Raw genomic sequence first — 25,758 nt, 5'->3', positions numbered from 1 at the left:
AAAATACAACACAGTTGAATCCTATTTTAATGTAAAGCATTGCCAGAAAATGACCATTCTGGTGCAAAAGTAAATGTGATAGTAGAATTTGTGTAAATCATGATGGAATTTATTTGCTGGCCTGTGGAAGTAATTTCTCCTGAGTTACTAAATTAGGTACAGTTAATTTAAAATATGCATACACACATCTAGATACTGCAAAACTAACTTTAAAATGTTTTATTGTGATATTCCTAGTTTTACCTAGAAAGTTTTAATGTGAAATAATGAACACATGCTAACACACTACTTCTAGAGGTTTTAATTTCTGGTTTGTGTCTGTTTGGTTGGTGAGGGGTTGTGTTATAAATCACAGCAAGTTATGCTCCAAAAACTTTGTGAGCAGCTTCTAAATCCAGAGTCAAATTTTGTCTGATAGCATGCCTGAAGTGTAAAATCTAATATATGAAGTAACAGAAAGTTTAGCTTAAAAACTTAAAACATTATAAATTTGGCTTTTGATCGCAGTCACTAAATTAACATTTTCCTTCATTAAGAAATCTATTGTCTGTATGGCCATACAATGAAGTCATGTTTCTATCAGATAAATCAACATTCTGTATTCATAAGTATAAAGTATAAAGTTTAAAATTTATAGATACTCTATTCTATTTTTAAATGCCAAACCAGTAGATTAATGTTTCTTCTTTATATTTACGTTGAAAAATAAATGGTTAGTTACTTTTCCTGAGACTACAAAAGGTGAAGGATTTTAAGTATTCTCCATTATGCCATTTTTATTTTTAACAGCCCTCAGGAATAAAGTGTCTCTAATCTTCATACTTGGAGGGCTTTATGTTTTCTGTTTGTTTGCAAACATATCATGAATAAGTGCAATTATAAAGCTTAACTGTTTTGTAATTTTGTATCTTAGATTTTACTCCATAGAACTGTTGAACTCCCAGTTACCCATTTCAGTGCAGTAAACCAATTCATTCTTCATTCAAAATACAAGTTCTTGCTTTGTAGTTGGCATTTTTAATGACCATTAGACATTAATATTTCATGTTTTAGTAGTGCAGTATGTGATACATATTGTTATACACTTGAATAAAAGTTACAAACGTATTTATAAAATACTTTCACTTACCTGAAAAGAAAAAAAAAACCTAAACATATTGTAAAACACTTTCAGTTTATCAAGAAAACATCACGTCTAGTAAAAATAGCTTTATTTCTCAATAGATTCCACTGCATGTTTTAAAACTTTAGAAATGAAACAGGAGTGTTTTGTTTTGTCTTGTGGGTTGTTTTTTTTTTAGCAAGCATTTCATTCATATAAACTAAGCACTTTGTTCTATATGTTCTAAATTCCAGCAATGAGATAAATAAATTGCTGCATTGGATGGAACATAATTATCAAATTTTGGCAGAACTTCAGTGAACTCTGCCATGAAAGATTAATGTGCACAGTGCACTCTTAGATTCTAAAGTAACCGAGTAAGATAAGGGGAGTGCATAACAGGCTCAAACCTTTGTGGTTTAGAGAAAATAGAAAACGATGGGCAAATGTTAACTTTTGGTATAAACTGCTAATGATAATGTTTTGTCATCTGGGTGATAAAAACTACAGGAGAAGACAAGAAAATCCAATTTAACACAAATTCTCTCCATTTCTTTCTTGCTCTGCTTCCCGGTTTTCTGTATTAGAATAGCCACGATTGCTCTGTATTCTTACGAAAAGGAAAACGTAGCAGGCAGATTACTTGCAGTATCCAGTAATGTAATGCGCTAATGAAATCCCTGCATATCAGCATGTCATATGTGGTTTTCCACTACAATTATAATTTTGGTTTGTGATTATGCTACAGTGATTTCAGGATACAAGTAAAATTGCTCGGGCTGGATGAAGGCTACATGTAGTCACAGTAGTGTTTGTTATTACTCCCTCTCTCTTCTTTCTGTACCAAACCCTGATAGTTTGAAACATTTACTTCAAATGACAAATTGTGGTTATAATCACAAAATCATATTCCTCTTGGCTTTTAAATAATTATTGCACCCAAATAATGGTTTTAATTGAGAACAAAGATGCATTGTCCTGCCAGTCAAGCTCCCTTGGCAGGACCAATTGGAATGCAAAGACTTTTTAGTATTTTCAGTCAGTTCGCTATAGGAGAGAACGGGCACGACATCAGCCCTGCTCTGGAAAAAACGGCTACAGCTTTGTCAGCGGTACCCTGCTCCCCGGAGTAATGCCTCGCCTCTCCTGCTCAGACTCCCTAGCACCCTGTACCTAAGACTAGGTGTTTTCCCTTCTACATATGTGTGCAGCCCCAAGCACCAGCCCCTGGCCCCAGAGGTGATTTTCAGTGGGTCTCAGGGATGGCAGCACGATGGGCAGGGTCTGACATGGCTGCAGGCGTGCGGTCTGCCTGACTGGCTGGTTATGGGACTACAGCTCCAGTGCACCCAAAATGCCTGGAATAAGAGGGAATTAGACAGGGAGGATGCATCCATGGTGGATTTTTCCTCTCTGTTTGTTTGCTCCTTGCTTCCAGACCATTAACCTGCTGCTAAGTGTGTGTTCAACTTAGTGTTTTAAAATGGCAGATATCCAGGAACTTGGATATATTTCATGACTTCAAAGACATTTCTGCTCTCCTTCCCAGTCACATCCTTAAGCTCATGATGACAGAGTTATGAGTGGGATAGTTAAAGAGGTATAAGGGCAAGGGGCTGATCTAGGGCCTGTTGCGATCAGCAGAGAGAATCCCCCTGACTCTGTGGCTTTTTGGATCCAGCATCCTGTGACCTGGCTGCTCCTGGACGCCAAAAGCTGCCTCTTCCCCCTTAGTTCCTAACGGCACTAGCATCATTGGCTTTGCCATCTTCTTCAAGGAGCTTAAATGTCTTCATTGGCACTCCTTGAAGAGGAAGTTTTACCAAATAGAAGGGCTGGACATGTCTTCCTTGTGTTGTAAAGGAGCAGACACCAGAGTGCTTATTTTACCCATTTGCAGTCTTTTCCCTTGTCGTTCCCCGCTTCTAAAAATGATTCTTGTGGCTGACCTTGGTTATATCAATTCATATCACCATTTCAAGCAGGGTTCAGAAAGTGCAGCTACTTGTCTTCTAGTGTATCCCTATCTAAAAGCCTCATTACATAGTTTATGTCCAAGATGAAGTGCATTTACATTCTACGTCTATTATTTTGATAATTAGACACAATTTTCTTTCAATAAGGTTGATTTCAGGATAACTTCATCTTCAAACAAAAAAAGTATATTTTTATCTTTTGTAGAGTACCATAGAGTGCTTCAGTCTTTGTTTGCCCTGTAAGTGGTTTTGGTTGGAAAACCTTTAACAAGTTGTATTCAGAGTGTGAATGTATTTTGAAGTAGATCACAATACTTTTTTCTTTTAGTTTAAGAAACTCACAAAAATGAACTTTTTTTTTTTTAGCAATCTAAAATTTTTACCACAGATAACAAAAGAATAGGGGGAGGGGTATTATGCCTTCTTTGCATGGATAATAAATATATTTGCAATGTGAAATTGGGTTATGATTTTACAGCAGCAGGGTTATGGACTGTTAACATATTCAAAGTCTTAAAATATGAGAAATATTTTTGCAAATGTTACATTTATGACCTAGTGAACACCCCCTACATTATTCTAATGCATAGTAGATTCAATGTTTAAATGCCTACCAGGTATCACATGGGAGGTTCTGAGATGACAAAAAAAAAAGGTGCGTTATAGGAAATCTTGCTGTACCCTCTCTGCTGACCTGGAGAGTCCTGCCTGCTGCAGAAGCAGCAGCTCTCCTGGGTGGTGTGAGACAGCGGCACTGGGACCCTTCTGCGCCTCGGTGCAACTGTGCGTAGCGGCGGGGAGGGAGCGGTGGGGAGGGCAGAAGTGAAGCCAAGGTCCTTGCAACTGTACAGATCAGCTGTTGTTCTGTCTGGTAAAGAGGAGTGTAGCGGCTGTCTTGGGATCCCAGGCTGAGGTCTGCTTTGAGTCTTTCTCAGAGCAGGACGAGTTTCTTTCAGCTGCAACCCCAGAGCCTTTGGCAGCATGTAGTGAAGTTACGTGGGCAGCACACTGGGAGAGGGCTCAGTCCTGTGAGGGATCCTCTGTGGCTTCATGAGTTACTGCAAAACTTAAGTCTTGAATTAAAGGCAGAAAATATGAGACAGGTGAATGTGGTTTTTTAGATGTATAATGGTGTGGAAGCTTTTCTTTCAAGCATAGTATCTGATTAACAGATTAAATTATGCTAAAGTGATGTTTGGGGCTTTTTTAGTTACCTGCACATTGTGCAGGTCAGCATAGCAAATTATACTAAAATATAATCTATAAAATAGTGTATTTTACATTTTGCAAAGTTACAGAGTGGTGTCCATTTCTGGTGTCTGTCCCTGGGCACGCCAGGTCTCCCAATGGCTGAGCATTTGTAATGCTCAGCCTTTCCATTCCACTATGATATACAAAATTTTGCATGTCAACATCACACTCTTCCAAAATACTGAAAGAGTGTTGTAAAGAAGAAAAGGATTCCACAGATATCTGAAACTTTTTTTTGCGTGTGTGTGTTTGTGACAGAAATAAGAAACAGCGATGTAAAAAAGCTGTTACATTTGGGTGGGGCAAGGGGGAGTAGGAGAGGAAGGTTAAATTTAGAAAATCCAACTTAGTCGTGTAACTCACAATGTTTCCAACCTATGAAAATATTTATGACAGGATTCAAATACTGTTAGGCTGACAGATCACAGTTGAAATTGCATTTTGTAATCTCAGAGCGTGGCTGAAGAAGCAGAGTATTTAACTATAATATTCCTGCATTAATAGTAGGAAAGAAACAAATATTGGGATTCCAAATACTTACAAGGTACCTCATTTGAGGGTATACATTAGTTTGCTAAATTCCAGTTCCCAGAGTGATAATCATGATTGCTAACGCATATCTTTTATGACTTTCAGAGCAAGAGAAGCCAACTTTAGGAGCATGCATATTGTGATATCCTCAGTGGTAAGTACCCTAACTGCAATCAGGTTTATTACATTTTTGTAGAGTAGAGGCATTTTCAAGACCACACTTGCTGCAGCTTAGTCACACAACAGCTTCAAATGTCATTCTGGAATAATAGGGTAGTAATGTGATATACTCTATAATGAAAATCAGTGTAAAGCACAGGTGGTTGCTAGCATTTGTGTGGTCAGATATAAAAGCTTCACTATGGGTACACGCTACTGCTTTCCCACTTGAGGAAAGTATAATTAAAAGTGGTTTCCAGATGTGCTGGCACACATCTGCCGTTTTTAAAAGTGAATTTTGCAAATACAAACTGAACTGTGTTGCATTCATCATTATAAAGCTGTTGATGGTTTTTCTGGTAATAAAAAGGTTGGAAGCATCAATACCCCCACTGTAAAACTGAGGTGTCTTCAGACAGCAGACAGTAGCAGTTTATGTTCATATTGTGTTTGGATTTTCTGTGAGTAGTTCATAGCTGTGCTGTGGCAAATACACAAAATCTACCTGGACAAAAATTAGCATTTAAGTCATGAAGACATGAGAGTTGACTCCTTGCTAGTGATTTTATTTGCTACCAGATAATGCAGCGAATTTGGGCTTTTTTGTTTGATCATTTTCAGTGCAGTGAAATAAATGCTACCCTAAAAAAAGAAGCTCTGTATTTACAGGCTTACATAATGCATCCTTAGTTGGACTATGTGGAAAACAAAAATTAGAACAAAATTCAGAAAAGGTGCTAGGCTTTAAAATATTGTTGAGAGGACACTACAGATCTTTTGATTTCACTAAATATAGGGTTTTAGGACAAACTCTTTGTCCTAATAACTACTTGATTTAGTTAGAACTAATATTTCCTCTGGAAATATTGTTATTAAAATAAAATCCCTGTTTCAGAAGAACGTTTTTGCAACTCCAGAAGTTTTAGTTACTGCTGCTGCTGGGAAGAACGCTGTGCCTGCCATCTTCCTAATGATGCTTCTTCTAGCACTGCGCCAATTATTGATACCTATGTCTTCTGGTTAATTTTGGAAAAAATGAAGGCTGGGACCTACTAGCCTGAGCGTCGTGGACTATTGAGCAGGCTACTAAATAATAAGAGAAGATTTTTTAAGATACTATTTGCAATACTATCTGACCTTTGGATGTATTTCCTTTACTGGAAATAGTCACATCTGCAGATGTGACTCATAGCATTCCTTGTCAAGTGAGAGTCTAATCTTTAATGTTTTATTTTAGGGAAATACTGACACTGAGTAAATTAAATGTTTTCTGGGTTTCCTCTTAGTTGGACTTTTCTGCATAGAAGTTGCTTTTTCCATTTAAATCTCTCTGTTGTGACTAAGCAGAATTGAAACCTTCTTTTGAAGTGTGTAAGTATTGGAATACTTTGCAGAAGATTGAGTTCATCAAAAAAGCAGATGCTCAGATCAAATAATTTTTAATATAAAACTTAACATGTACTTCATGCTTAATTTTTTTATTAGCTTCTCTATAAGAAACATTGTAAGTTGTTACAAAGGCATTGACAGATTCAGTGAGGGATTCAAAATGCAGCCTGGGTAGTAAAGATAGCAAACAGCCCTACGTGGTGGCCGGTGGCCTTTTCTGTAATAATGTAATAACTTGGTAAGGTTCTAACATTGGTAAACGAGAGTGTTCTGGCTTTAACATTTTCATGTCTCTGAGATAGAGGGTTCAGATCAGCACATGTCATCTGATTTTTGCCTGGGGCATCTTGAAGATACAATGAAACAGATGATAATCAATAAGCAGGATATTAATAATCTCACAGTGAAAATGCTGATTTCAGCAATACTGACTGTTATTATAGCAGACTTTTTTTTTTCTTACATTGTAATGACTGGGTATATTATAAATTTTCTATCTTGATATAAAGACTTCAAATTTGTGCTAGCAGTGACTGTTTTACAAGTATGTATTTACTAACACATGCACATACATCTGATATTAAATCACTGTTTGCCCAGAAGGTAGGATTTTAGCACCCAACTGTTATTAGTCTTTTTTAATTGTTTTCCTGGCAAAATGCCATTCGACATCAAACTTAAAAATGTCTACAAAAATACAGACATTCATATGTGAAAATGTGCAAAATGAACACTACGTAGGCACTTCGCTCAGTCTGTTGCAATTAAGGTTTGTTAGTGGTCAGTCCCCTGAAATGTCTACTCATGTCAGATACCAGTCCTGGCCAAACCCACAAACTAGATCACAGTTTTGTATGTAGCCTTTTTGTATAAAGGGTCGATTTTCACAGAAGCTCAGATGGGCTAGACAAAATAAGTAGCCTACCAGAAAAATAGATTATTTAAATATTGCAGAGGTTATGACCTCGGTAACTACAGATTTATGAGTGCTTGTTAATTAATCTTATTCTTATTAGTTGAAAAGTAAAATACTGACCTGACTGGGGAGGTGTCAAGAAGTCTCCTGGGGCTGTGCATCAAGGGGCATGAAGAAGGCAGCTTATTGGACAGCAAAGACCTTACCTTGATTGATAGATGCAGAAGACAACCCACATATCACATAACCCACAACAGGACATATCTCCCCTCAAGTGCAACAAACCTGTCCAGTCTACTTAAAAGTGCTGAGGCAATACTTTTCTGTGGTATAAACCCATACCAGACACTGAGTACAATTTTGTGAAGCCAGTGAGTTGGTGACTGTGAGTAGTGAAATTGTTAAGTATATATGATACCTTTGCTGGTATTTATTGCCAATTTTGCAAGGACATCCTTTTCTGAACATCCATGTCCTTGGTTTTGGTAGTATTCCAGAGCTCAACAAGTGCAGTGTACCCTCTTTCACCCAGATAAAGTTTGAAAACCCCTGCTTTATATTGCATTTAGAACATTCTATTTAGAATATTTTTTTTGCCTCGGGCCTTGAGTTGTTGTTTTTAATACTTTCTTGTAAATCATGATCATTGCCAGAATTTCTTATGTCTTCCAGATATCTATTCTTCACCCTGATTTCAAGGCTTCTGTCTGTGTCTTCACGATTAGTTGTAAGAAAATGATCTGTTATATTAGAAATTGTTGACTAAGGCCTTGGGAAGAGTAAGCCACAGAAAAAGGAGGACACCAGTAATAAGACAATTTAAAAAAAAATATATCCCTAATGATGAAAAAATTCAAGAAGGAAAGAGAAAGATACATTCAAAATATTTCTAAAAAATTCTTCAAAAATTTTCATGAAATAACTTTACAGAACTTGAAGATGGATCAGAAATAATTGTAATGTGTGTCAATAATTTTCTTAAGTTTAAGTACTTTATACTGTCTGAAACAGTAAAGAAAGATAAAATATCAATTATTTTATAAATAAAGATCAGAGGGAAGCTGAATCATATCAACTTAAATATTTAATATCAGTAATTTTTAAATATTTTGTTTTCATTTGCTTTTGTACACACCTTTGTCAGTCTTTGGGGGAAGAACAAAAAAGGTAATTTTTAACTTTAAACCAGAACTTTTTCATCTTGAAACTAACTAAATAGAATATCTGAGCAATTTAAAAACACTCTCTGCTTTTTTAAATGACAAATTAATTGACACATTTCCTTGAAAATAACTTTGCTTTTAATGATCCAGCCTTTTCTGAGGGAAAATTGTCTAAAATATTTCCTGCTAACTGTATCATGTGACAAACATATTCTGTATTTTGTACTTTAATCTTTGCACTTGTGGTTTTGTTCAATGTGAAACTTTAACAAATTATCAATTTAATCCTTGAGTTTTCTTGTTCACTCTTAGAAGGAATGAAGGTTTTAGCAGAAATATATGAAAAACTTAGTTCAAAGGCTTTGGCTGTGTATAAGCCAAAATAAGATCACTGAAACCACCGACAGTTGTATGCTCAGTGACTTAATCCAAGTCGGTATGTGTTACACCATTATAAATATACCTTATATGTGACCTGTACCCAGGTGGTTATGCTGCAAATAAGCTCGAATACAGCCATGCAGTAAGTTGCTGCCCTGAGCTTTCATGTTCTTTAGGTTTTCCCCCAGTGCCTGGCAAACCTGTGCAATACGTGGCTGTAACCAAAGCAGTGTGATGTACTGCAGCATGACTAGCAGCAAGACAGAGTCCTTGGGAAAACAAAGGTAGTCTCCATGGAGGCGCCATGTCCTATCATCCGGCTGTGTGATTCTAATAACTTGCCTTCTCCCAGCATCAGCATTCCATTTAACTGGGCTGAAATCCCTTGGTATTTTGCCCTTTCCTAATATCATCCTGTTGAAATGTTTCAGAGTTGTTTAAGGAAGGCTTAAAGACACAGTTCTTAATAGGGTTGTCATTCAAACTGATTATACTATTGCTTTTTAAATTTTGTATGAAGGAATATCTACCTACTCTTGGTCAGAAATGTGGGCTCTCTTCCTTCTATTCTTGTGCAGGGTTGTCAGTTGTGGCACTAGCGATGATGATAAATACATCCCCCTCCTCACCTATTTTCCTAGCACCATTTCTATATTCTTTGCTAATCAAATGCTTTAGGACTGAGATTATTTCTGATCAGTGCTGATTCAACTACTAGAGGCACTGAAGAACAAACGTATTTAAAATATTTATTATTTGCATTTTTCTATGTTGCGACTAAGGGAGCTTTTTATTTTGAGCTGTCCAATCTCTTGTTAGGACTGGCTTCCAAGTTCAGATGATTAAAGAGATATTGTATACATCTGAGAAACAAGCTTTCGCCGTTCAGGAACGGGGCATGAGTTTCTCTCTCTGTCAGTAGTTCAGTTTAAATCCATGTCTGTACAGTGAGTGTGATTGCTGTTGACAGACACTCCCTGCTTAATTGCGAGTGTATTGATAGTCTGGAGTGCCACAGCCTGCTCTGAGCATTGTACAGCAAGAAGGAGGCAGAGTACGCTTATGATAATCAGAGGTCTTGAAGATCTGATTTACAAGGAAAGTTTGAATGGAGTCATTAGCCCAATGTGTTAGGAAAGACAAGAACAACTGGTGTTGCCTTGTGGAGGCATGGTGGACTAGATGATACCTTGTGTTCTATTCAGCCTGTCTTTCATCATTTCCCCCACTCTCCTATTACTTAACCCCCACCCACCCCCAACACAGAGCTTTTTAACATTTCAGGGAGAATTTGTACACAGAGCTTCTCATTATTAAGCTTGTAAAGAGCTGGTCAAAAAAATTTAACTTACTTCTTTGATAATATTTCGTGTCTGGCAAAGTGATTTGTCAGGTAAGAGCTACTTTAGTGGATGACATTTGGGAAAAGAAGTCCTTCAGCCTTTATTATGGCTCATTTTTGCAGTACTATCTTCTGGTACAGTACCTGCATACCTGCGTTGCTTTGTGAAATCAGAAGGAATAACCATCCTGGAGCTCTCAGTCCAGAGGAAAATTGTCTGTGCTCCATATTTTCTCCTTAGGTCCCTTGTTCCCAGAGGCATCTGAAAGATGCCACTGAAAATTCAATGGGAGAGCCCCACCTCAGTAAAACTTAAAGGGGAGTACTTACTAGCAAATTGTGGACGGGGGGGGGGTGGAGGGTGGGGGGGGAGAGAAAAAAAAAAAAAGATAAGAAAAAGAAAAAAAAAAAAAGAAAAAACAACCCAGAACCCAAAACCCTAAAAATTATAACTTATTTCAGCTTCAGGATGGCAGCTTCCTAAATGGCTAAGAAAGAGCCTAAAGGAAGATCCCATACTTAGAGGACAGTTGGAGATAAATTGGAGTTTGAGCATTGTGGTAATTTTGTTTGGATTTTACTTTAGTCTTTTCTTACCACTGAAAGAAACAGATGTATAAAATGCTGAGAATGTGTCTCTAATGCTAAACAAATCATTTTGCACTTACAAAAGATGAGTACATGGAGTCTGTGTTTTGCCAATGAATCCAGTAACATACTATGAATAAGCCTGGAGAACATGCAAATGACAAACTCTTGATAAAAAAAATGGTAAACTGCAGTCTTGCTATGCAAGCTAGAGCTGCAGTAAACTGCTGTATCTTCCTTTAAAAGATGATGGATATTGGACACAATGACAGATGCATCAATTACCATCAAAGTTATACAGGTAGATAGGTAATTTCTTGTCAGAAGTGTTGAAAGTGACTTTGATATGAGCTGAGTTTATAGGGCAGAATGTGCTTCATCTCATAACATGGTGAAAAACACCTGTGTTTCCTCCTGAGCAACCAAGTACCTTACTCATTGAGTGCTGACTGTTTACCTCAATGCTCTACAAGGCAAGCTTGTAGCCCCTGTCTGCCAGGAAACTCTCAAACAGGAGAGCAAACATAGGCTGGAGACAAAATACACTGGGACATCCAAAACAAGTCTTTTAGAACAAATAGAAAACATCAACAAAAACAGATGGAGTAAGGGAGCAGAAAGTGTGTTGGAGATGTTTGTTGTCTGAAGAAAATGAAGAAAATCCCAGTTTGTGGTGGTCTGCATATGAGTGAAAAAAGAAAATCCAGCTGTGTGGAACACAGGAAAGAAGGTGATAAAGTAAAACAAGAACATAATTCGTGATGGAGTAAAAGCCATGTGGTCTGAAAATATAGCAAGGTTGTGGGCAAGGTAAGGGTTCTAGAAAGAAAATTTAGGTAGAAGCAGATTTCCATAATACATCCAAAAACACTAGGAAGTGTGAGGAAATTGAGTAGATGAGCACTAAAATCATACTTACTAAACTGTGTTCAAAGGCATATGGAACTCTTTACAATTAAAGACACATCTAGATAACATTAAAAGACAACCAACTGATCACCGTCATTCCTGGTCCATAGTTGGAGGTAAGTTTGGTAAGATTCATCTGGTTGCAGATGTATAGTAGTACCACAGTATGTCAAGAGGAATCTTGAAAAAGAGATTTTCTAGTCAGTGTTTACTTTTAAGCAGTGTAATCCACCTGAGTGGTGTGGACTTTGAAAACCCACTCTTCTTTTTATCTTCTGAGATACAAAAGTTTTTGTTCCCTTTGGTTTGGTTTAAAAAAAGAAGGAGGGGAGAGAAAAAAATCCCAAACCACAAATCTTTGCACACATTAGAAACGGACAAACTTCTCTTTCTGCAGCATTTCTCCCATCCACTTTTAGGTTGCAGGGGAGAGCATACTTGCCTATTTCTTTCCATAAACTGCTTGACCCCTTATCTGCTGCAGTCCTCCCAAGTTTTCCCAGGGTGTGCCTACAGAATTTTACTGCTGAACTCAACGCACTGGGGTTTTTTGTGTGTGCAGGTTTTAGACAATGTGTTTGATGTTGGTTGTACCATGTTCTTTTCTGGTATGTGATTGGGCTGATGAGGAGCTGAAGAACATGTATTTGAACACCTTAAAGTTGATAAATGAGTTTGAAATAATGGTAGGGACAATGTAGGAATTAAGCAGTATCCAGCCTTTCTGCTACACTTCCATGCTGGGCTTGTACTTCACTCCAAGTATTATTCATCTTCTAAGCACAAAACAACTGGGTTTTTTTTGTGGTAAACTGTTATTTTTGTATTACTTTTAAAAATTAAGAATCTGGCAAGGAGAATTGTTGTTGCCAAAAATCCCACAGAGAATCTGTGTCACAGGAACTAGAATTTAAGAATCTGAGCTTGCAGTGAGAATTGAAGGAAACTCCATGACACTATCTCTGCAATAGATGTCAGACTTGTGATGAGATTGTGGAAATCGAGGAGCAGAAAAGGAAGAAAATAGGAGTCTGCTGTGACCTAAGTTATCAAAAAGGGAGGAAGGAGGAACACCATAAGAGGTGGATAATAATTATAAAGATTTCAAAGCATACCCAAATCAAATCTCTGTGTTCTCTGACATTTTGCCTGTTACAAACAAATACAACATTCCAGCTGAGAAGTGTATGTTGAAAAATCTGTTTTAAGCTGAATTAATTTGGTAGAGTGTGTTCATGAGTAATGACCCAGTAAGCAGCGAGGAATCTATGATGCAGCCTAAAAAATTAACTCACAGTTTTATGGTAGCATGGGAGGCTGTTGATGTACAGCTATCAGATCAGAATAACTGACAGATTAAATTAGAAGTGAAACTGCTGCTTTACTTCATCTGTGAGGTGACACTTCCGGAAAAAAAAGTATCAAACAAGATTTTTGGTGGTAAGAACCCCAAATATGCTTTTGTTTTCCCAAACCTCAAGTTAAATGTCAGTATTGCTTCCACACATATAATTTTTGAAATGTTCTGGAGTGAATCGTGTCATCTCACAGAACATCTTCAAGTTAGGCTGAAGTCATTTTCTTCATTATACACAACATGAGTAGTGAGGTATGTCTGGGAACAGAAGAACACAGCTTTCAACATGATATATAGGAAATCTTGAAAAAGATTTACAAAACAGAAGGGGACAAGGCCTTTGAGAAGGGGAGGCATCAGGGCCCATTATCCTAGAACTACAGTACTAGTTCAGCAGTTTTCTGTTTGTTTCTTCAGTCATGTACACTCTTTTCTGTTTTTCTTCTTGATAGCTATACATACTCAAAACCTCACAGTTAAAACAAGAAAACAGACTCTGAATTTTTTGTTCTGTTGATTCTGTAACAACTGATCTTCTATCAGCAGTTTAATATGATACCACAAAAGTTAGCAAAATGGACTGTATAAGATGGTGTGGACCATACCCTAGTGGAAAACATGCCAGAATAAAGTTCAAAAGATTTATTTCCAACATGTTACTTTAGAAGAAGTTAGGAAAAAATGGTGGTCTTGTTATACAGATGTCTTTTCGTTTATTTATTTGGGTCCATTGATGGTGAAACGCTTCAGTCTTTACCCCTGAGAACACCAAAGTGGTGACAAAGGGATTTGCACCACCTTATTAACAGCAAGCAAACAAAAATCCTAACTGAAGTTCAGATGGACTTCAGCCTGAAATTAAGTTATTAAATAAAAGCTTACCATGTGGGTTTCTCATTTTTTTTTCCATGATTTTTTTTTGTTTTCCTCTGTCACTTATTAGTTTAGCTACAGCGCTTTCTTCTGTTTTATTTTTCTTTAGAGCTTTTCCTTCAGGACAGGGCACTCAAAACGCTGCAACATAGCCCTGTTGCACCAGAAGGCTGTGCAGGCATCACACATGGGCTACTTCCATTGGCTACCTCTTAATTTTGAAAACCAATTGGGAAGTTGCTTTTCTGGGTTTTGAAACTCTCCATTGTTTGCTGTAATACCACTTTGGGACATCTCAGTTTTTTTCCCAGAGTCACTTCTGCTTTCATTTGGGTCAGTTCTGCTCAGTCCCTTCCTATTTCTTATTCCCAGTGTTACTCTTGCCTCTTCTTCCTTGTTGGAAACACAGAGTAACCTTTGCATCACACGTTCACTGGACACTTTTCTATGTTTATTAGCCTTGGTTGCTTTTATAACATTTTTGCTAATACCAGTTATGAGGCCTAGTGTTTAAAAAAAGAGGTGGCATCATGTCTTAAGGTTCTTCTGTTCAATTAAGTTATTCCAAGTTTATATTTATCTAGATGATTAAATGACATCCTTCTGTGTTTTTCTTACAGAGCAGTGCTTTAGCTCAGCTAGGTCTGCCTTTACCCATGCAGCACGGTATTTCCTAACAGTTTTACTCTTACAGTTTAGTTGTAGCTTCTGAAGAATTTCCTGTGGTTTCTGTGATAGAGTCCACTTACTGTGCCCTCAGTGGAGGCAAATAGAAGCAGAAATTAATAATCATTTGTCGGAATACTTTTATTTTGTGATATGGTTCTCAAGCACCCATTCTTGGAGAGCCTGGGGGCTATTTCCATCATCTAATGTAGAAAGACAGTTCAGAAAAGGAGGTAATTGAAATTTCCCTCTGGGAGAGCCCCTCTCTGCTCATTGATGGGCATGGAAACATGTTGTCTCAACTGAAGTAAGTTAGGTACCAAAAGTCAAGCTACAGGAAAATCATTGCCCTTTGTTTTGAGCTCTTGTAGTGTGGGTTATTAAGCCTGAGTAAACTAGAGGAGGATTCTCCTAACTGGTCTGAAGCAAACTTCAAAATTCCCACCGCACTCTCTTCTCCAAGATTTGTAGTAGTGCACAGCCATCTTATCTTTTGAAATCTGCATCACTTTTTCATTATGGACAGTGCTATGTGACTCCAAACAATGATCTGCCTCCTGTATTTTAAGCTGGGAAGAACAAGTTCTGTGTCAGAGAGGCTGTATCGCCCTACAATATTTACTAAAGTCTGTACATAGCAAAATTATCACTTATGTATCTGGAGATACTTTTTAATCAGTTTTATTCCTGGAGGCCAACTCTTAAATCATTATATATTTTATTATAAATCTAAAAAAATTTAAATATCATATCTGATGGACAAAGCTAAATATAAAAACTGGCTGATGCCTTTACACAGTGCAGTGCTCATCATAAGGAGGATGCAAAAGCTGCAATTTTTGTGGGAGTTTGTTCCAAAAAATAACCTAGGCATATAAAATAAGAGAGTTGAAACAAAGATTATACTCAAAGGATTGTCCTTTGCTCTTCATACAGTACATAAAGTTCATTCCTACTTTTTTTCTTCTTATTGTGAAGAGCATCCTTCAAAATCTACTGTAATGCTGTCGCAACGGAGGGAAGTCTGCTGATCACTCATATTGAGTGACTGTGTCTTCCCTCCGTCGCAACATAATGCGTCATTCCAAATGCCATTCAGAAAATATATATGAAGAAATCTATTACATATCGGAGGGTGGGACTGGAGGTGAAAAACAGTCATGGTCTGAAATGCCCTTGTGTAGCTGAAGAATGGCATTTCACAGCAAGTTGGCCTCATCAGAAGCTGTGAGCACAACTATTTACAACATCTTCAGACAGCATCTCTCTCTAGGCACTATGATTCTCTGTGTCTTTGAAACAAGCTGTCACGTTACTTGAAAAGGATTATCTATAATTTCATTACTGTGATATGAAAATTTATTTAAAGAAGCAATTTTTCTTTAGGTCCGCAGGTGGAAGGTGAAGCCAAACAAAACTGACAGGTGCACGTTGGGGTATAATAATGCATTATAAACTGCAATTGCAAAATGATGAGGAAAACCATATAAAAATGTGGAAGCAGCAGGTAAAGTAGATTCTTGGAAAATTATTGAGCCAGTGAGGTCTAGAAATGTATTGTTTCAGCAGTGTTTCCTCTATTTTTGTCTCATAAAAGTCAGTATTTTTGAGTTAGTTTATAATAATGGATATCCTGCGCTTATTATATGGACTGCCTGTTGGAAGTAAAATCAGCACACATTTTGGGAATTGGATTTTTACATTACAATATCATGTTCTGTAAGATGACTTTCAAATTGTGCAGTGTTTATACTTACAGGTACAGTAATTGGGTGATCGGGCAGTAGATAGAACTTGTAGCTGTACTATACTGAGTTTCAATAAATCCTACAGCAATAATGAAAACTGATCTGCTTTTTCATGGCTAAACGTGGTTCTGGGATTTCAGTATGTTGAGAGTATTGGCTTCATAAGCAGCCATGTGTTTTTAATTCAGCTGTCTTAATTGCAGGAAATTTAATGATAATGAATAGTAACAATGAATAAAATAAAAAGGAAAAAAAGACAAAAGAGAACTTAGTTTCCGTCCAAAGGAAAGAAGTATTTTAGTAATAAATTGGTGTCTTTACATTGGAAAATTCATTTGCTGTCCTTCAAGCATATATGTTAACTGTTAGCAGTTGTCCTTTATTTCATTTTTGCTTTCCTTCTTATTTCTTCTTTGGTTTCCCTTTTATGGCTACAAATATCTATTTAATAATTGAAAAAACATTATGTTAACGTGTGATCCTAAACAGGAAGGCAGCTGGTGTCTTAAGAGTTTGGTAACAAGATATCAAATTTTGTCACTGCTATAAAGTCAGTAATAAACTTAGGTAAAATTTTGGCCCTGTTGAACAAGAGTTTTGCCATTGACTTCAGCAGAATTAGAATTTCATTGGTGGGGTGGGGTAAAGCAAAAGCCTTGTCAGAGTCTGTGGCAAGCAGGGGAAAGCTCTCTGGTTTGCCTCGGTGAAGGTCTGCAGCTACCTCCGGAGTGCTCAGTTGCCCACGTTTAGACTGAAATGTTTGTAGTCCCTGTGTCTGTATCATAGAGCGATCCAACCTCTGCAGCTTGTACCTTACTCAGTAGGTGATCTGGTGGTTGAACAGGCAGAAAGGTGCCTAGTCTCTGTTTTGTATGCGTTTTTTTTTCCCCAGAAGTGCTGGAAGGGCAACTTGGAGGAGTTGCTGCTGCTGTGCCCCCTCTGCTTTAACTTTTAGTAAGTAAGACTTCAGTCTCCCAGTTTTGTAAGATGTTAAAGAATGAAATAGCCAAGAAACAAATGTTCAGCAATTGGCACCAAATTAAACATAAGGACTTTAAAGTGTAAGATCCTAAGCCTGGAAAGCCAGCCAGTTAAAATACCAAATGATCTGATTACAAATAAAAGACAAGTTCATACTATTGCTGGGGAACTGTTGAAGTCATTCGTTCATGGTGATTCATGGAGTCAAGGACTTTAATGGCCAACAGCAGCAGCAGCTTTCATTGGACGGATTTCATTCAAAATTTCTTTTTACATAAACTATAATCAATTAACTATAGTGCTCCTCATGTCAAACATTATAGCTAAATTAATAGCTTTACCTAACTCTGTTGGTAGAGTTATTTATGGGCTGCATATCATGGCAACTTACATAGATTTATGACAGTAATAAAAAGGTGAACTGCTTAGTGATGCAGCTTGTCTGGTAGCCATTTGTTTGCATATAGAATCAATCGAATTTCAAGAATACAAATTTGCAAAAGTCTGCAAATTCCAAGCAATGTCTGACAGTCACATTCTTAATTTTCCACAACTTAATTAAAAATATCTCTTACATTAATTTTGAAATTGACTGAAACTTCCTTTTAACTTCACTGTAATTACACTTTCAATTTAAGAAGTGTTTCTTCATAGCCATTCTTATGAAAGGTTCAGTAGCTACAAAGATGGTGTTAGAAACTTGAAATGTTTATTTACTTTTTACTCTCAATATAGTAAAATTTGAGAACCTATTTTTTAGTCCACAGCATTGTTTAAAGAACAAAGAAAAAAATTAAGGGGTTGCTTGTCACACCTGCAATCCTTTAGGTTTTAAAGAACTCTCAGTGCCTAATTTCTTTTGAAACTTAAAAAAAAAGTTAAAAAAAATATAAAAAAAACAACTCTAGTATTTCTAAACCCTAAGGTTATACATTGAATCTCACCAAGTAATTTCGGGTTTCTCTGTACATACTTAAGAGTAAAGACCAGGACACTAAGGTAATAGGATTTCTGCCGTCTTTAAGTTAGTACATCTTGTTTAGTTTCCTTGTTTTGTTGTTCTTGGTGTCATGCCCTCAGCTAAATGATAAAAATTAACTGGAAAGATAGGAAGGCATGTTTGTAAGCTAATGAACTTTAGCCATTTTAATTTCTTCTGTTTAATTACAACACATTATGTGCATACAAACCTGGTGTGATGCAGTACAGAAGATGGAGCCAGAGTCTTCTCAGTGGTATTGAGTGAAGAGATGAGAGGCAATTCCATTTAAAAATTAAAAAACCACAACTTTTTACTGTGGGGGTGGTCAACATTGAAACAGGATGCTCAGAGAGGCTGTGGAGTTTCAATTCTTGGAGATACTTAAAACTCAACTGGACACAGCCCTGAGCAGCCTATTCTGGCTGACCCTACTCTGAGCAGAACTGGCCCAGGCAATCTTGAGAAGTGGCTGCCTCCTGCGTCAGCCTTCTGTGTGAGTCTGTAACATGGTCTTGGCCAATGTAAGTACTTTAAAAACTATAGGTTATTTTAAAGTAATAAGCTTTCAGAAACAGAAATGAACCAGATTCTCACGCTGTATTATTTGCGCTTCCATTATAAAATATTTAGATAATATGTGTTTAGGGTATTATTTAAAACCATTCTTAAGCTAGAAGTTGGTAATTCTGTTACTAAATTAAAAATCAGAGTGTTTTATTTTTTTTATAAACAGAAGATTCTGAAGGGTAAAACCATAGAAGTTGAAAAAGCAGAAAATTCGCAATGTTAATACCATGTTTAAAAACATATCCTGGAGGCAGAAATTAACTAGCTGAAAAATATATAAATTAGGGGCTTTTAAAATGTTGAGTTGTGCAAATCATTCATAAGATCTCTGTATGTTGACTTTCCACTCTGTTTTCGTCTTTACTTCTACTAAAAGTGTGTGTTCCCCTGGAAGCTGACCCAGTCTTTTAAGAACTTTGCTCTGCCCCTGATTCTGAAAACTCTGCCGTACCCATTTACACACATCTTGGTCAGCTAAAGATTTCAGTGGTGTTTGGCGTGCAATATGGTGATGTTGCTAATGTATTTATTTCTTGTACTGTGATGGTACTTACAGGTTGATCCCAGAGCCCCTAGGTGCTACTCAGCACACAACAGGAGACGTTGCCTGCCCAAGGAGCCTCTCCTCAAGCACACAATCAGGATGAACTCCACAATAGTCTCCATGTATGATATTGATATCTTCCACCTTCCCTCGGCTTTCTAAGGGGCATTTTGGGGGATATCTTTCCTTGTTTTAATTATGAATTTGTAGAGAAACAGTTCTTGAAAATAAAAGGGATACCGAAGAGAGGAAAATAAATTAAGGAAGTGGTTGTATGGCAACATTTGGAACATCAGAATGATCAGGTGGAGAAGTGTGGCTGATGCCTAGCATTTGGACACTGTATTTACATGCCAACAACTGCTTTAAAAAAGATTATAATTGTTACATACTTGCAGCAGTTGATAATGGAAAAAGTACAAAAAGTACAGCTTTTTTCTTCTTTTTTTCCTCTTTTTTTTTTTTTTTTAATTTGTAGACTGTATATGCCAATAGTTGTGGAGGTCTGGCTTCTAAAATGGTGCCTTTTTAGCTGCATCATTACCTAATGTCCTTTTCAGTAAACAAAGAAATCACAAATGTATTAAGCAGTTCTTTTACCTTTATATTAGCATTGCATTTTTAGTATTTGTTTGTTTACCTTTGGAAAAAAATACCTATTTTTTTTTTTTTTTTTCCTGAATGATAGTTCACAATAAACTGAAACTCTGAATAACATGCATAGATATGGTTTAATATATTCATGAGTGATCAAAATACGGTACAGAAATCACATATGCTGCTTTGCTGCAACTTTCAAGGTTCAATCCATCATCCTGGAACCCAGGGGGCTGGGATTTGACATTCTGCCTAGAAACCATACTTCAGATTGGCTGGAACTGTGCCATCTTATGTTCAGGTTAAAAGAGCAGCTGTAATTTGTCTGGGTAGCACTTTAACTATGCACAGCAAATCATAAAACCCATTTTCAGTAATAAACTTGAAGATAAAATAGGTCCATTTGCTTCATTTCCTGATGCATACTAGTTTTTCATCATTTTGATACAATACCACTTGGATTTTGATCTAATAATGATGTAGATTTCTGTAACAATCTTTCTCAGATTAGCAGTTACATTTAGCATATATATACTATGTAGGAGATTTCTTTTTGGCATTTGGTGGAAGTCTTTTTCTATTGTTCTTATAAACTGAAAATATGAGAATAATTTCATAGTAGGAGTTCAGTTTATATGTGATTGCCACAATAAATAAAAACTGATTGTAGTCTTTTTCAGTGGTAAATACCAGATGTGAAAATGCTCTATCCTGGGTTTTTTATCCCCCTTTATGTCTTAGTATGGCTTGCTTGCAAAGTAGTAGCAAACACAAATATTTCCAGCAACTCAGTGAAAGCATTGTAAGAATATATATAAATATGATTTTTATTTATTGTTTTAGATTGTAATGATCTTAGATTTCAACCTTTTTGTGTGCAGCCTTGTTTGCAAGTGTGACTTTGCCTGAGGAGGAAGGTCCAACTTAACTTGGGAGGGTACGTTTTCTGTGTAACTTACTAACAAGGGAGCACCTAGGATGGACTTTCCTTCAAGGGGATGTGCCAATGAGCCCAGCTGTGAGGATCCTGACCAGAGGCAGTCACACTCACCTGTACGTGGAGGCTGTAGGCATTGTTTCAACTCCTTTTAGATGTTGAACAATCTGGATTCCAGCATTGGCTTTCCTCTGATAGAATTCTGCAGAAGCTTTGTGTGAAATCAGGCCTGTACACTGTAAAAAACAACTTAAAATGCCATTCTAGTTCTGTAGATACCTAATGGCTTGACCACTGAATGACTAGTCAGCCCCACTGAATCCTTCAGTACTCAGTACTTGAGTAGGCTTTTTCCAAGTGCCAGACTTCTCTTTTTATTTTTTCACAGAGCCATTTCTCTATGTGTTTCTACTAGGACCTCTCTTTCAGCTCCACAGGCCTCTCCCTTTTTTGGTATATTTTCAATGCTTAAAGTTTGCTAAGCCAAAAGGAAAACTCCATGTCACCCTTGCTAACCCCCGTCCCCCATTTCTGAGTTGAGGAATTACATTTGCAAGATACGTCTTGCACCCCTGAGTGCTGCCTGTGCATCACCACTGTAGCACCAGGGAAGGTTCTTTGTCTTATCCCTTCCTTGATACCGTGGGGCTTTTTGACCCTGTTGGCAAGACAGCTTATCTGTGTTGCTGTGTTATTGCAGTTCAGCCTACCCTACTGAAAATACATTATTTCAAGATGTTTATTTCCTTTAAATGATTTAACCCTTTGAAAATGCCTCTGAATTAAGAATTTATGTGAGTATAGTTTATACTCCTATTAGACACGTACTTTACTGCAGTAGCCTAGCTAGGGAAGATGAAACGTGTTTCCATATATTCCATCTTCCCCTACTGTAGTTAAGTGAGAGCAGGCTGCAGGATAGCATTGTGTGTCTTGGTGGCCACACAAGCACTTTGTATTCACTGGAGACTTGGAGGTACGACAGCTGCATATAAATATGCATAGTTGGAGAGATTCATGATTGTGCCTCATTCTAGGGCTGATTGGCTGTAGTGCTGCCACTGCAAATCAATGAGCATTTTCCTCATTTATCAGCTGCTTGCTTGCTTGAAAGCAGACAAAATGGTTAAAACGCCAACAGCCCACAGAGGGCTCCTGAGTGAGTGAGACTTGTTTGCTACTTGTTTGAATCTACAGTAGCTCTCAGTAGATGAATTTAGCACTCAGCAGATTAATTTAGCTCCCAGTGTGCTGGATTTAGAAAGAAAAACTAATATAGACGAATACATTCTGTTCAGCCAGCATATTTTGTTTTGCAACAATACACATGTCTTATTTGAACTGCAATCTGGTTGGAAAGCATTTTGCGAATGGTGCATTGGTCATAAAAATGAGTCATGCTTGCTCATTTTTTAAAAAAGCTCTCATCTACTGCAGGTTAAGGAAAAAGGTATTGAGCAATTCACTGGAGAAAATACTGGAATTTTAGCCATCTCCGATGAGCTTTAGGCTTTTTTTAAGGTAGGCGTTGATATTGTGCTGCAAAAAAGTAGAAGCTGCTTTTTGCTTTGTAACCTGCATAGTCTGCTAGGTGATGTGTACCACCCTGCTCGTGGTTATTTTACTCATTTGCTGCACGGGCAGGGTTCAAGGCAGGGTTTCTGTGGAAGGATTTGCAGGCTGGAAGCTGAAGGTACATCTAACAGCAGTTGGAGAGAGCTCACAAGAGGGAAATATTCAGGATACAAAATCCATTGTTTTATCACTTTAGTATAACCTTTAGATTTCTTCCTTAACCTGGAAAATGTCACAAGGAAAGTGGGACTAGATTGCTTATGCACAGTAGCAGAGTGACTAGCTTGCTTGTCATAACAGTGATGCTTATTATTTCAGGAGCTGGGAAACTGAGTAAAAAAGATAAAGATAGAATATAAAGATCAAAATCTAGGAGCTGAGGAGATCATTTGACTGGCTTTATTTAAACATAAAATGGTCAAGGAAATGCAAAGAAAAATGCTGCGAAATGACAAGCTAGCTGGCTTTCCAAAGTAGTATCCTGAGTAAATAGGTATCTTATATGAAAAACTAACTCCCAACACACCTTCCGGAGCACTTCTTAATAATTTCCACTGACAGCAGCAGGATGATTGTTAAAAAACATTCTTTCATTCTCTCAACAATATTTTTTTAAAAACGTTACAGAATGGGTTGAAGAGCAAATAGCTCCTTTCAGCTGAGTCAGTGCCGTACAGTGCAGATCTAATTTACTCAGGAGGATCTCAGTTGCTACAGTGATGGGTGCTTTGTAGTAGTGATTCCCAATCCTATTTAATCAAAGGGCTACTGAACCTTTTGGAGAACACAAACCAAAGCCCTTCCTCTTCAGTGGTAGTGCAGTGGTTTTCAGTCACCAGTAGCTAAAAATTAAACCAAACTTCAGGTGCTCTTTTATGAGATTTGTTTTCCCCACTTGTTTGTGTAATAGGTTGCATGTGCAGGCGTGTGCGTATGTTGTCTTCTTTTTCAGTTTTTAAATCCTGCGATATTTTCGGAGATTATTTTGTAATATCTTACAGGCTACCAGCAGCTTTTGTCAGTAGATCAAGGAGCACTGCTATGAAAACCACAGAAGTCTGGAGGCCTGGTTCATATGTTTGCTACGAGTCTTGCACATCAACCCGTAGAGTGGTCTGTGCACAATCGCCCTCTTCCTTCTGAATGGTATATTTTGCTTTTAATAAGAGACTGTGTAGTGGAAATCTCTCGGTCATCATGTGCGATTTTACTGTTCCTCCTGTGTGGAGGATGAGGCACAGTGGTGTGGCCAGAGAGGCACTGCAGGGAGGCAGTGGTGATTCACCATGCCTTCTGGCTCCTCTTTCCAGGAGGAGTGGAAATTTGTTATGATTAAATCCTCCTGCTGGAAGAGGACAGTGAACCACCACTGTCCCACATGGACTCGGCGAGGATGGCCAGAGCACAGAGTCAATGGAGCCGGCATTGTGTTTATTCGCTGCCTGCATGCTCAGAAGAGCAGTAGTAGGTGGTGTGTACATATCTGTGAGTACAAATTATACATGCCAGGGCCCTGAGCACATCTCTTCCCTACCCCCACCTGATGTTTGGCTGCCTTGGCTCGGGGCATGGTTCAGTCTTGAAAAGAGTTGTGAGAAACCTCAGGGGGGCTCACCATCCTTTTCAAAGCTGCATTTTGGCCCTGGCCCCAACACACCACAGCCTTGCCCAGCCCTGGGCCCTGCTGAGCTGGACACCACCCTGACCCTAACCCTGTCCCATGCCTTCCCAGCCAGGCCCAGGGCCTGCAGCAATGACTGGGAATGGCCAGGCCATTGCTGTCTCTGGTCACCATCCCCAGCCTGGCCCAGCTTTCCTCACCAGGGGCGGTGGGAAGGGGGTGGTCAGAGATGGAAGGCCCACACTGCCCTGGCAGCCCCATGACCCCAGCCAGCACCCCTGCAGTGTCACATCTCCAGCAGAGCAGGGATGGAGATGCAGAAGAGGGTTCTTTGTTGCAACCCTGAGAGCGTTTGGACCACACTTGAAACAAGATGAGGTTTCTGCTAACTGAGAGCCAGCTTTTTATTGGGGCTACTTTTGAGTCAGCTAGTTTTTTCTTTTCCTTGGCTATGTTAAGATGGTTTTGTAGGTAAAGAGAGTCTGGGAAAGCTAATGTTAACTCACAAAGAAGCAAGCTTTACTGCTTAGAAGACTTTTATAGATGTTGCAAGGTTGAGTAACCTAGTACGTTAACCTCTACAAATATGTTGGATAATGGGATATTTTGGTAGTTAAGCTTTACTTTTGGTAGTCTGAGCTTTTGACCTTGCAGAAGGAAACCCATCCTCAGTGTTTCCTCCACTGCCATGGGAGGACGCCCCAACATCCTGCTGCTGTGAACCCTTACCTTCCACAGCCCACTTCATTCATCTCCTCCTCCTTTCAAGGTTCCTTTTGTTCTTGGCAACAGCTACAAAGGAAATTAAAGGCTTTATTTCCAGACTAGCTTCAGATGTCACAAATATGGAGGCCAGTTTCTGAAAATCCATTTCTACAAACTTCAGTGTTTATTGTTGTCTGTGCTTCCCTGCCAAAATTTTCTTTCTGCTGTGGCAAAATACTGCCATATGTAACATATATCAAGCTAAATGTTAGTGTGTTGGTACTTGTGAATGCCATACGCTCATTCATGGCCTTGTTATGGTTTAAGATTGTGCAAAACTTCATGGCATGCAGGTCCTTGTATTGAATGTGGGGTTTTTTTCCTTTTAATTCAGGCTGGCACAGTTTGGAAGTTCCACCTTAGGATACATACACAAGTTGGGATAATTTCATCTAGATGTACTCATGCATAAATGGACATTGTGGCTCTAATGTGTGCATGGAAATAAGGGGTAATGTATATTGTAGAACTGACTGGCCTATACATTGTAAATAACATTATAGCATGTCTCCAGTAGTATAGCAGTCCTGCTTCTATAACTTTTCATGTAGAATATTTGCCATTATAACATTTACAGAAGTTAGTTGATCTCAAAACTTGCTTCTATTTGATCATTACAGGACTATTTATACTTTTGTACAAACATAGCTTCATGATAGTATTAAATGAGTTAGGAACACAACTGGCCATTTCTTCTCATGCGTGTAACTTAATTTTAAGTTGCTATTCTCAACATTCTTGACATTGTTAAGTAGTTCATAAATGTTAAAGTAAAGTAGATAATATATGTTCAGATTTCCACATATACAACAACTATACTTTGTCATAGGGGCAGGAG

At 37.9% G+C, this 25,758-nt stretch overlaps 1 long non-coding RNA gene across 5 annotated transcripts in view; it reads left to right on the top strand.

The window, feature by feature from the left end:
- Positions 1 to 25,758, top strand: part of LOC308058564 — a 351,504-nt gene that overhangs the window by 250,972 nt on the left and 74,774 nt on the right. For all 5 annotated transcript variants that reach the window (XR_013925880.1, XR_013925881.1, XR_013925882.1 and 2 more), the window contains one exon: positions 4,966 to 5,014. This is a non-coding gene — a long non-coding RNA (uncharacterized lncRNA). The remainder of the gene's footprint in view (positions 1 to 4,965; positions 5,015 to 25,758) is intronic.

The sequence above is a fragment of the Falco punctatus genome (genome assembly GCF_963210335.1).
Source record: "Falco punctatus genome assembly, chromosome: 2".
In the NCBI taxonomy this organism is placed as follows: Eukaryota; Metazoa; Chordata; class Aves; order Falconiformes; family Falconidae; genus Falco; species Falco punctatus.
The sequence above is the reverse complement of the archived record's forward strand: the minus strand, read 5'-3'. Positions and strand labels throughout refer to the sequence as shown.